Source organism: Arachis ipaensis, chromosome B4 (assembly GCF_059453495.1).
Source record: "Arachis ipaensis isolate K30076 ecotype BB chromosome B4, ASM5945349v1, whole genome shotgun sequence".
Taxonomy (NCBI): Eukaryota; Viridiplantae; Streptophyta; class Magnoliopsida; order Fabales; family Fabaceae; genus Arachis; species Arachis ipaensis.
In genome coordinates this window covers 44,376,913-44,389,715 of record NC_142439.1, presented here as the reverse complement: position 1 = coordinate 44,389,715, position 12,803 = coordinate 44,376,913, and the positions used below count along the sequence as shown (strand labels likewise).

General features: G+C 39.7%; 1 non-coding gene across 1 annotated transcript; it reads left to right on the top strand.

Annotated features, from left to right (window-relative positions):
- The first annotated feature begins 3,802 nt into the window (after window positions 1–3,802).
- LOC148567369 (small nucleolar RNA R71) lies at window positions 3,803–3,906 on the top strand. The gene has a single exon (XR_015882784.1). It is a non-coding gene; the product is annotated as a small nucleolar RNA R71 (small nucleolar RNA).
- Window positions 3,907–12,803: the final 8,897 nt, after the last annotated feature.

Below are 12,803 nucleotides of genomic sequence, written 5' to 3'. Positions count from 1 at the left end.
ACTAAAACTAACAGAAAAATGCTAGTGAAACTAGCCTATGATGCCTTGGCATCACAACACCAAACTTAATACTTGCTTGTCCCTAAGCAAGTCCTGAGTTATTTGAGAAGAAAGTATGAACAGAAAGTAATTACATTGGCTATATTAGCAAGCATTTGAAGTTCATCAGAAGGGTTCTATGCAGAAAGTTGCAGCATCACTTTTTCATACTTATCAGGTAGGATTATCACTTTTTCATTGCATCCGTCAAAAATTGCTATGGCCTCCTGTTATTCTTATGTCTTTGGCACTTCTCTTTTGTTTTTCTTTTCTTTTTCTTAGAGCTTCTTTTGCTCCTTGTTTGCTTAGTGTCATGTGTTGCACAAGCCTTTGGCATTTTCTTTTTCTTATCAGTGCACTACACATATCCACTTTAGGCATTTTAGTTCACATTTCTTCTTGAGACATTGGTGCCCAGCACCTCTTTGTGTGACTAAATGTTTTGTATTGAGGTTGCTCTTGATAATGGACTTTTGGTTGATAATCCCGGGTTAGTTAACCCAAGTTACCAAGTGTTGAAACACTCCTCAGAACCTATTCATCCAAGCATATCCTTAATACATAAACACCACAGGCATTTGTCTCAGAAGTTCAAACCATTGGTGCCTAGCTTATTTTCTCAATTTTTTTGCTTTTTGGTTGCCTTTTTCCGTGGCTTTTTCTTTTCCTTTTTCTTTCTTTTTTCATGGCCAAAGACATTTATTCATCAAGATCCATAGACAATTTTTACTTCTACATAAAAAATGATAATTCTACACTCTAATTTTAGTGATGTGACTAAACAATCAAGCATGCATACCACCACTTAATTCTACTTTATTTGTCACTAATTTAGCCAAGTTACTTTTGTTCAAGCTTTTCTTTTATTTTTGGAAACAGAACAAGCATGGCAGGCACTTGTTTAAGAAGGTGAAGTTATATCCAAACATCTAGGCATTCACTTTATTCAAAGCAATTAACAAAAAAAACTACACATTCCAGAAAGATTCAACATTTACAGTTTAAACCAGAACACGCATGCTTTTGTTTAACCTTTTTAAAGAATTATCAAGGAATAATACCACCTTGTGAAATTCCTTGTTTTCTCTTTGTTGTCAGGAAACACTTTGATTTCTCCTTCTTCTTCCTAAATGTTGCTTCATGCTTTAAGGTTCTTGTTTCCTTTCCTGCAAAGAGTAATGAAGTTGCTTGCTCCTCAAGCACTTAAGTGGTTAGCTCAACTATGTGTGGGTAAGTATCGGATTCTTAAGTTGGTGTGTGAACACCAAACTTAGTCTCCCACTTACTTCTCTGTGTTCTTTGAGTCCTTGAGTTATCTTGGAATGATGTTGCTACTAAGGGTTTTAAGCATTTCTGTGACTGCTTAGAATAGTTGTTCCTTTCACATAATTCAAAGGTTGTTGTGTTCAGTTGATCTTTATGGTGGAACACCAAACTTAGAGTCACACATTCCCCTTTGACTTATGGATCCATGAATTCATTGTTTGGTGTGAAACACCAAACTTAATTCTTTGCAATGCACAGAAACTACTTTACCCCTTTTATTGAAACAAATAAAAGAAACAGCAAAAAGGTATTACCTCAGGTTGGGTTGCCTCCCAACAAGCGCTTGTTTAACGTCACTAGCTTGACGGTTGTCCCTTGTTAGGGTGGATTGTAGTGCTTGACGTCCTCTCCTCTCACTATGAAAACGTCCCCTCTTGATTCATTCATGACCTCTAAATGTTCCATAGAAAGAACTTTCTTGATTGTGAACACTTGAGGGAGCTGGGAAGGAATGGTCTTGAGGCCAGGTGGGATTGGCAGATAATGACTTGAGATCACTTTATCTCCCGGAGAAAAACCTTCAGTGGGAATTTTCTTGTTTCTCCATCCTCTTGGCAATCTCCCTATCACTCTTCCCTTTCTCTTGAGGATTTCTTCATTGACCTTTATGTCAGGAGGATCCTTCTGATCTGTTTCCACTGATTCTTGTGGCTCTAACTCTTGCAACTCTTGTTTGCCTTCCAATGACTGTTTTAGAGTCTCAGCTGCTGGATTACTTTCCTCCAAACACGGATGGCTACTATCATCTTTAGGCTTTTCAGATTCTGGTTCAAGCTCAGATGCAGGTTTGAAGACTTTGAAAATGAGCTGTTCATCATGTATTCTCAGAATTAGTTCTCCTTGTTCTACATCTATGAGCGCTCTAGTAGTGGCTAGAAATGGTCTGCCCAGAATGATAGGGTGTAAATAGCTTTCCTCCATGTCCACAATGACAAAGTCTGTGGGGAAATAATAATCTCCTACTTTCACCAGCACATTTTCAACTACCCCTTCAGCTTGCTTCTGAGTTTTGTCAGCCAGTTGTATGATTACATCAGTGGATCTCACCTCGTTCAGTTGTAGCCTCTTCATAAGAGTTAGAGGCATCACATTTATGCTAGCTCCTAGATCACAGAATCCTCTGTCAATTTTTGTTTCCCCTATGATGCAAGGGATATGAAAACTTCCTGGGTCCGTTTTCTTAGAGAGTGTGTCCTTCTTGATGAGAGCACTGCATTCTTTGTTCATTGTTACCGTTTGTCCTCCCTTCAAAACTCTTTTCTTGCTTAACAATTCCTTTAAATACTTGATGTGTGTGGGCATTTGATGAAGAATCTCAAGAAAGGGAATATTGACATGCAGAGAATTAAATGTCTCTAGAAACCTTGAATAGGTTTTCCTTTTTTCACCTCCTCCTAACCTCTCAGGAAATGGTGCTTTTGGTTGGTATACTTCCATCATGCCTTTTTGCAGATCCTTGGCTTGCTCAGTTCCACTTTCCTGCTTAACTTCTTCCACATCTTCTTTCAAGATTTCTGGTTCCTGCTGTGAGGACCTGATTCCTTCTTCTTCTGAGACTTCCTTCAATATGGTGATGGCCTTGCACTCTTCCCATCTTACTCTCTTTTGTTCCCCCTTAGGATTCTTTTCTGTGTCACTAGGGAACACTGCAGTTGATTTGGGTGCCTGTTGAGATAGCTCTCCTACTTGAGATTCCAACCTTTTGAGTTTTTCACCATGGTTTCTTAAGGTAGTTCTCACATCATCCCTGAAGCTCTTCAATTCAATTATGTCTTGGCTCATGGTTGCCATCATTCCTTCCATCCGGTTTAATTGATCTTGAAATTGTTGGTTCGGATTAGGTTGGGTATGTTGATTATTTTGGCCATGATATGATGATTGGGGGTAAGTGTTTTGTGTGGCTTGGTATGATCTTTGGTTGGAGTTTTGGTATGTGGAATTGTTTTGTTGGTTGTGGTTGTAAGGTTTGTGGTTTTGTGGTTGGGTTTGTTGGTTTCCCCACCCAAAGTTTGGGTGGTTTCTCCAGCGTGGGTTGTAAGTGTTGGAGTGTGGATCATATGATTGCCTTTGTTGGTTTCCCACATAGTTAACCTCATCCCAATCACCTCCTTCAATGCCTACTTCCTCTTGATCTTGTGTGTGTATTGCAGCCACTTGCTTTGTCTCTAATTGCCTGGTAAGCTCTGCTAGTTGCTTGGCAAACACCTTGTTTTGGGCTAGAATTGTATCAACATGGTTCAGCTCCATGACTCCCTTAGTGTTGTGCCTTTCTGATGCATAGTAGTACTCATTCTCAGCCACTGTCTCGATCACTTCAATGGCTTCTTCCACGGTCTTTTTCTTGTTCAATGAACCTCCTGATGAATGGTCTACAGCCTTCCTTGATTCATAAGAGAGCCCATCATAGAAGATGTGCAATTGCACCCAATCATGGAACATGTTTGGTGGGCATTTCCTTGTCAAGTCCTTGAATCTCTCCCATGCCTCGTAGAGAGTTTCACCATCTTGTTGTCTAAAAGTCTGGACCTCAGATCGAAGCCTATTGACCTTTTGTGGAGGGTAGAAACGTGCCAGAAACTTGCCTTCCACCTCATCCCATGTGGTTAGACTCCCCCTTGGGAATGATTCCAGCCACTTAGCTGCCTTGTCCCTAAGTGAAAATGGGAACAAGAGCAGTTTATAGGCATCTTCCTGGACTCCATTGGACTTCACAGTGTCACAAATTCTCAGGAATTTTGTGAGATGTTGGTTTGGGTCTTCATTAGCACTTCCTCCAAAGGAACAATGATTTTCCACCAATGATATTAGCTGTGGCTTGAGCTCAAAATTGTTGGCCTGAATGGGTGGTTTCTGGATGCTACTACCACAATTCCCAGAGGTTGGGTTTATGTATGAACTAAGAACCCTCCTCTCAGGAATGGCATTGTTTCCATCAGCTCTCTCATGGTTGTGAACTTCTCTATCCATGTTGAGATCTAGAGCTTCCTCAAAATTGTCCTCAGATTCTCCTTCAGATTCCTCTTCTCCCACTACTCTCTTCCCTCTTGCTTCCCTTCTAAGTCTATGAAGGGTCCTTTCCGGTTCGGTATATGGAGGAGTTGATGTCTCTCCTCTCCTACCTGTCATACAAGAACACAGCTCAAACACAAACAGGTAAAATACTCTTGGTTAATGGAAGAGTATGGTCAGCTCAATTGAGGAATTAATTCAAACAGTTAGTGAGTCAGTGAGTTAGTTGCATGAATTTAAAGGCATAAAGAAGAAAAGCATGTAACCAAGTGCAGAAATTAAAATTCAACAAGTATTTAGAACAGAATTAACAAAGCAAGAGAAAATTGCTCAATCTAGTTAGCTTCCAATTTGAGAATTGTCAATCGAAAACCAATCCCCGGCAACGGCGCCATAAACTTGATGCGCATAAACGTGTTATGCTACGATTTAGGAAATTGCACGATCGGCAAAATTCCTTCCGGCAAGTGCACCGGTTATCGTCGTCAAGTAAAAACTCACAATAGAGTGAGGTCGAATCCCACAAGGATTGGTTGAGTGAGCAATTCGGATTAGAAGTGTGTTCTAGTTGAGCGGAATCAAGATTTGAGATGAGAATTGCGGAATGTAAAATTGGCGGGAAAAGTAAATGACAAGAAAATTAAATGGCTGAATCTTAAATTGCATGAATTAAAGATTGCTGAAATTAAAAGGGAATGGGGATGATTGCAAGAATTGAATTGCAGAATGTAAAGAGAAAGTGGAAATCAGAAATGGGGAATTCATTGGGTTTAGGAGATATTGAAATCTCCGAATCAAAACATGTAAATCTCTTCCTCAACCAATGCATTCATTGAATTTTGCTTGGCAATCTTATATGATTGGATCCCAATTCCTTGGCTCACCAATGCTCTCTAAAAACAAACAAATTCCCAATCCCTTGGTTTAAATGTTCATAAGAAGAGATGATGCTTGATTACTGATTATACCACACAATTTCATGAACCACAATTTGGTAGGATTACATGTCACAATATCCATCCAAACCCCAATCCAATCCACTGTGAGGAAGCTTCTCTAGCATGAATCCTCCATTCCTTTCCCAAGGCTCCGAAGGATTCCAAGTATGAGTAGTCTCTTTCCCAAGACAACTACTCAATGGAATTAGATCGAGAAGCTTTCTAACAAAATTCAAGAGAAAAGATTGAAGAAGAAGATAAACTATTATTGATTCATTGAATTACAATAGAGCTCCCTAACCCAATGAAAGGGGGTTTAGTGAATCATAGCTCTGAATTCAATTACAAAGAAAAAGAAACTAGCTAAAAGTGAAAGTAAAAGTCCCCTTTCTAACTTAACTTCTATCCTATTTATACACTTTCTATATTGAGCTTCAGTTGTGCTTCTTGGGCTTTGAGGCCTCTCCTTGCTTTCCTTTTGTCTTGGGTTTATGATCCATAATCTTGATGAGGTTGTTGATCCAAATCCTGTAACATTTATTGAGCCAACTTAGTGATAATCAAATAATGGCACATGACTCAATAAATGAGATTTCAAACTCATCAATCCCTCAGGCCCAATCCCATAAACCATGATATTCAATTGGGTTTCATACCAAAGTAAGTTTAAGTTAATAGTTGTGCTCAAAGACTAACTTAAATCACAATATTTTTGGCCCAGAAACCTTTTTTCAAGAGTGGCGTTTAAGTTGTAGTTTAAGCTTAAACTGCAACTTAAACGCCAGACACTTCCAGTGATGCCATTTGTAGAAGCACGTTTAAGCTTCAGTTAAGGTTAAACTGAAGCTTAAACGTGGAAATGGAAGAAGGTAGCCCTGGAGAGTCATGTAGTCGAACACGTTTAAGCTTCAGTTTAAGGTTAAACTGAAGCTTAAACGTGGAGATAGGAAGGGCAGCCCTGGAGGTCGAACACGTTTAACCTCCAGTTTGAGGTCAAACTGGAGGTTAAACGTGGAAAAGGGTGGAGGCATACTGGAGGTCGAACACGTTTAACCTCCAGTTTGAGGTCAAACTGGAGGTTAAACGTGGAAGCTTGGAATGGTGGCCCTGGAGGTGTCGAACACGTTTAACCTCCAGTTTGGGGTCAAACTGGAGGTTAAACGTGGAGATGGAGAGAGCAACCCTGGAGTGAAAAAACTATCGAACACGTTTAAGCTCCAGTTTGAGTCAAACTGGAGCTTAAACGTGGAATGGCCCCTGGTACTCTTCCTGGTTCTGGCATTTAACCTCCAGTTTGAGGTCAAACTGGAGGTTAAACGTGGAACTCCTCCCTGGGTGGCATACTCATTCTGGCGTTTAACCTCCAGTTTGAGGTCAAACTGGAGGTTAAACGTGGAATGCTCCTTAAGTGAGGCTTTTCATTCTGGCGTTTAACCTCCAGTTTGAGGTCAAACTGGAGGTTAAACTTCAATCCCAGCATTTCTTATCCTTCATGATTTTGGCGTTTAAGCTCCAGTTTAGGCTTAAACTGGAACTTAAACTCCACATGTGATATTCAAGCTTCCTTTATTGATTTTGTTGCTTCCTTGCTTAGCCTCTTCTTCCCTGAAATCATCCAAACAATTGCATCAAAGTCTTGCAAAATTTCATGAGAAATCTTTCATTCATAGCATTTAAGTAATATAACTAAAACTCATGGAATTTGCATCAAAATCATATTGTTTGGATGGTTCATTACTTTGTTCTTCATTTAACCATTTTTGGTTACTTTAAGCTCAAAAAAATGCATAAAACAACTAAAACTAACAGAAAAATGCTAGTGAAACTAGCCTATGATGCCTTGGCATCAAAAGCAGAGATTCAAAAGACAAAGCATCTCCAAAACTCCAACATATTCTCCATTACTGCATAACAAGTATTTATTTCATGCTCTTTTATTCCTCACAATTCAATTTGATAAGTGAATTATTTTCCTGACTAAGAGTTACAAGGTAACCATAGATTGCTTCAAGCCAACAATCTCTGTGGGATTCGACCTTTACTCACGAAAGGTATTACTTGGACGACCCAGTGCACTTGCTGGTTAGTTGCGCAAATTTGTGAAAAATAGTAATATTGACATTGGCATGTAACAAATTCGTGCACCAAGTTTTTGGCGCCGTTGCCGGGGATTGTTCGAGTTTGAACAACTGACGGTGAATCTTGTTGCTTAGATTAGGAAAATTGTCTTTTGGGTCAGAGTCTTTTATATTCTTTTCAAAAAAAAAATTATTTCATTCTTAGTTATTTAAAAATACTTCTTCAAAACAAGTGTTACATTCATAACTCAGTTGGCTAGAGCGTTAGTCTGTGTTCTTGGTAATTGGGAATATTCTTTTCAAAATCTTCTTTTTTAAAAATAATTTTTCTATTAAATCTTGTGCCAAACTTTAAGTTTGGTGTTTTCTTGTTGATTTTTCTTTGGTTTTTGAAAATTTTATTTTGGTTTTCTAAAAATTTTAAGTTTGGGGTTCTACCTTCATGTTCTTGTTGTTCTTGTGATTCTTCAAAGTGTTCTTGAGTCTTCCTTGTGTTTTGATCTTAAAATTTTTAAGTTTGGTGTTCCTTGGTGTTTTCCCTCCAAACTTTTTGAAAACAAGAAGTATTAGATCTAAAAATTTTAAGTTGTGTGTCTTTTGTGTGTTTTTCTCTTTCATCATAAAATTCAAAAATAAAAAAAAATATCTTTTCTTTATTCTACTCATAATTTTTGAAAAATTAGCATTAAATTAGTCATCAAATTTAAAAATCATATCTTTTTCAAATCATATCTTTTCCAATCAAATCCTTTCAATCATATCTTTTTCAAAACTTTCTAACCATTTTTTTTCTTTCTCTCTCTCCATTTTTCGAAAATCTTCACCCATTTTTATTTATTTTATTTTAATTTATTTTATTTTCGAAATAAATAGATAAATAAAAATATTTTTTTTCTCTATTTTACATCATCTCCCTTTCTCCATCATGGATCTAAGTGGAAATGAACAGTCCAGAAGGACTCTGGGGTCATATGCTAACCCCACCACTGCTTCATATGGGAGTAGTATCAGTATATCCTCCATTGGAGTCAGTAGCTTTGAGTTGAATCCTCAGTTCATTATCATGGTGCAGCAAAGTTGCCAGTATTTCGGTCTTCCACAGGAAGAACCTACAGAGTTTCTGGCACAGTTTTTACAAATTGCTGACACAGTACATGATAAGGAAGTAGATCAGGATGTCTACAGATTATTACTGTTCCCATTTTCTGTAAAAGACCAAGCTAAGAGGTGGTTAAATAACCAACCTAAGGCTAGCATAAAGACATGGAAACAGCTGATAGAAAAATTCCTGAATCAATACTTTCCTCCAAAACAGATGACACAGCTAAGGCTGGACATCCAAGGCTTTAAACAAGGAGATAATGAATCTCTTTATGATGCCTAGGAGAGATACAGAGAGATGCTAAGAAAATGCCCCTCTGAAATGTTTTCAGAGTGGGTTCAGCTAGACATCTTCTATTATGGGCTTACAGAAAGAGCTCAGATGTCTTTAGACTACTCAGCTGGTGGATCTATCCACATGAGGAAGACAATTGAAGAAGCTCAAGAGCTCATTGATACAGTTGCCAGAAATCAGCATCTGTACTTAAGCAGCGAACCTTCCATGAAAGAAGAGGCTAAAACAGTGACTACTGAACTCAGTCCTGCTGAACAAGCTACTAAAATCAATCAGCAATTGGATTTTCTAACAAAACAGTTAGCCAAATTCAAGGAGAGACTACAAGAGACAAGGATGACTAATATAAATATGGAAGAACAATTAAAGCAAACAAAGCAGCAGCTGTCAAAACAAATAACAGAAGAATGCCAAGCAGTTCAATTAAGAAGTGGGAAAACATTAAATACCCCACCACAAGGCAGCAGGAAGTCAAGAAATGAGCAAACTACCCAAATTCCATCTGAGGACAGTAAGAGCCTGGGGAAAAATAATTCTGGCGCTAAAACGCCAGAAATTGGGTGGAAGGCTGGCGCTGAATGCCCAAACCATGCTCAGGACTGGCGTTCAACGCCAGAAACAAGCAAGGAACTGGCGTTGAACGCCCAAAGGAAGCATAGTTCTGGCGTTCAGACGCCAGGAACAAATGAGGAGTTGGCGTCTAACGTCACTCCAGCTTCCAACCCTGGCACTCAATTGCCAGTGAGGGATCAGACACACACAAGTGCTTATGACAACCCCTCTAAAAGGGTTTCTTCAACCACTTCTGTAGGAAATAAACCTGCAGCAACCAAAGTTGAGGAATATAAAGCCAAGATACCTTATCCTCAAAAACTCCGCCAAGAGGAGCAGGATAAGCAATTTGCTCACTTTGCAGATTATCTCAGGACTCTTGAAATAAAGATTCCTTTTGCAGAAGCACTTGAGCAAATACCTTCTTATGCCAAGTTCATGAAAGAGATCTTAAGTCATAAGAAGGATTGGAGAGAAACTGAAAAAGTTCTCCTCACTGAAGAATACAGTGCAGTCATTCTGAAAAGCTTCCCTGAAAAGCTTAAAGATCCCGGAAGCTTTCTGATACCATGCATATTAGAGGGTAATTGCACCAAGACAGCCTTATGTGATCTTGGGGCAAGCATCAACCTAATACCTGCATCCACTATCAGAAAGCTTGGTTTAACTGAAGAAGTTAAACTAACCCGGATATGTCTCCAACTTGCTGATGGCTCCATTAAATACCCATCAGGCGTGATTGAGAACATGATTGTCAGGGTTGGGCCATTCGCTTTTCCCACTGACTTCGTAGTGCTGGAAATGGAGGAGCACAAGAGTGCTACTCTCATTCTAGGAAGACCTTTCCTAGCAACTGGATGAACTCCCATTGATGTCCAAAAGGGGGAAGTCACCCTGAGAGTCAATGAGGATGAGTTTAAGTTGAATGCTGTCAATGCCATGCAGCATCCAGACACACCAAAAGACTGTATAAAAGTTGATCTTATTGACTCTTTGGTAGAGGAGATCAACATGACTGAGAGTCTCGAATTAGAGCTGGAAAACATCTTTAAAGATGTTCCGCCTGATCTAAAGGATTCAGAGGAATTGAAAGAGTCTCTGAAATTTCCTCAGGAAGAGGAAAAACCTCCTAAACCCAAGCTCAAACCATTACCACCATCCCTGAAATATGCATTTCTGGGAGAAGGTGATAATTTTCCAGTGATCATAAGCTCTGCTTTAAATCCACAGGAAGAGGAAGCACTAATTCAAGTGCTAAGGACACACAAGACAGCTCTTGGGTGGTCCATAAGTGACCTTAAGGGCATAAGCCCAGCTAGATGCATGCGCAAGATCTTATTGGAGGACAATGCTAAGCCAGTGGTTCAACCACAGAGGCGGCTAAATCCTGCAATGAAGGAAGTGGTGCAGAAAGAGGTCACCAAATTACTGGAGGCTGGGATTATTTATCCTATTTCTGATAGCCCCTGGGTGAGCCCTGTTCAAGTTGTCCCCAAAAAGGGAGGCATGACAGTGGTTCATAATGAAAAAAATGAACTGGCTCCTACAAGAACAGTTACAGGGTGGCGCATGTGTATTGACTACAGAAAGCTCAATACAGCCACCAGGAAGGATCATTTTCCTTTACCATTCATAGACCAGATGCTAGAGAGACTAGCAGGTCATGATTATTACTGCTTTTTGGGCGGCTATTCAGGCTATAACCAAATTGCACTAGATCCCCAGGATCAAGAGAAAATAGCATTCACATGTCCATCTGGAGTATTTGCTTACAGAAGGATGCCATTTGGGCTGTGTAATGCACCTGCAACCTTTCAGAGATGCATGCTCTCTATTTTCTCTGATATGGTGGAAAAATTTCTGGAAGTCTTCATGGATGACTTCTCAGTATATGAAGACTCATTCAGCTCCTGTCTTGATCACCTGACACTGGTTTTGAAAAGATGCCAAGAGACCAACTTGGTTTTAAACTGGGAAAAATGTCACTTTATGGTGACTGAAAGGATTGTCCTTGGGCATAAAATTTTAAACAAGGGAATAGAGGTGGATCAAGCTAAAATAGAGGTAATTGAAAAATTACCACCACTTGCCAATGTTAAGGCAATCAGAAGCTTTCTGGGACATGCAGGATTCTATAGGAGGTTTATAAAGGATTTTTCAAAAATTACAAAACCTCTAAGCAACCTGCTAACTGCTGACATGCCATTTTTGTTTGACACAGAGTGCCTGCAGGCGTTTGAAACTCTGAAAGCTAAGCTGGTCACAGCACCAGTTATCTCTGCACCAGACTGGACATTACCATTTGAATTAATGTGTGATGCCAGTGATCACGCCATTGGTGCAGTACTGGGGCCGAGACATGACAAACTTCTGCATGTCATTTATTATGCTAGCCGTGTTGTAAATGATGCCCAAAAAAATTACACAACCACAGAAAAGGAATTGCTTGCAGTGGTCTATGCCATTGACAAGTTTAAATCATACTTAGTAGGATCAAAAGTGATTGTGTACACTGACCATGCTGCTCTTAAATATCTACTTACAAAGCAGGATTCAAAACCCAGACTTATAAGATGGGTATTGCTTCTGCAAGAGTTTGATATAGAAATAAGAGATAGAAAAGGGACAGAAAACCAAGTGGCTGATCATCTGTCCCGAATAGAGCCAGTAGAAGGGACGCCCTCTCCCTCTATTGAGATCTCTGAAACCTTTCCGGATGAGCATTTGTTCGCCATTTAGGAAACACCATGGTTTGCAGACATTGCAAACTATAAAGCTGCAAGGTTCATACCCAAGGCGTACAGCAGGCAACAAAAGAAAAAATTAATTTCTGATGCAATGTACTACTTGTGGGATGAACCCTATCTCTTTAAGAGATGTGTAGACGGAATAATCCATAGGTGTGTGCCTAGAGAAGAAGCACAGAGCATCTTATGGCATTGCCATGGGTCACAATATGGAGGTCATTTCGGAGGTGAGTGAACAGCCACCAAGGTCCTCCAATGTGGTTTCTACTGGCCTACACTCTACAGAGATTCTTGAGAGTTTGTACGTAACTGTGATAGTTGCCAGAGAGCTGGTAATTTGCCTCATAGTTACGCCATGCCTCAACAAGGAATCTTGAAGATTGAGTTGTTTGATGTATGGGGAATTAATTTCATGGGGCCTTTCCCACCATCATACTCAAACACTTATATTCTGGTGGCAGTTGACTATGTATCAAAATGGGTAGAGGCCATTGCCACACCCACCAATGATACTAAAACAGTGCTGAAGTTCCTCCAGAAACATATATTCAGCAGGTTTGGTGTCCCTAGGGTACTAATCAGTGATGGGGGCACTCACTTCTGCAACAAACAGCTTTACTCTGCCATGGTCCGGTATGGGATTCGCCACAAGGTGGCGACTCCATATCATCCACAGACAAATGGGCAAGCTGAAGTTTTTAACAGAGAACTAAAAAGA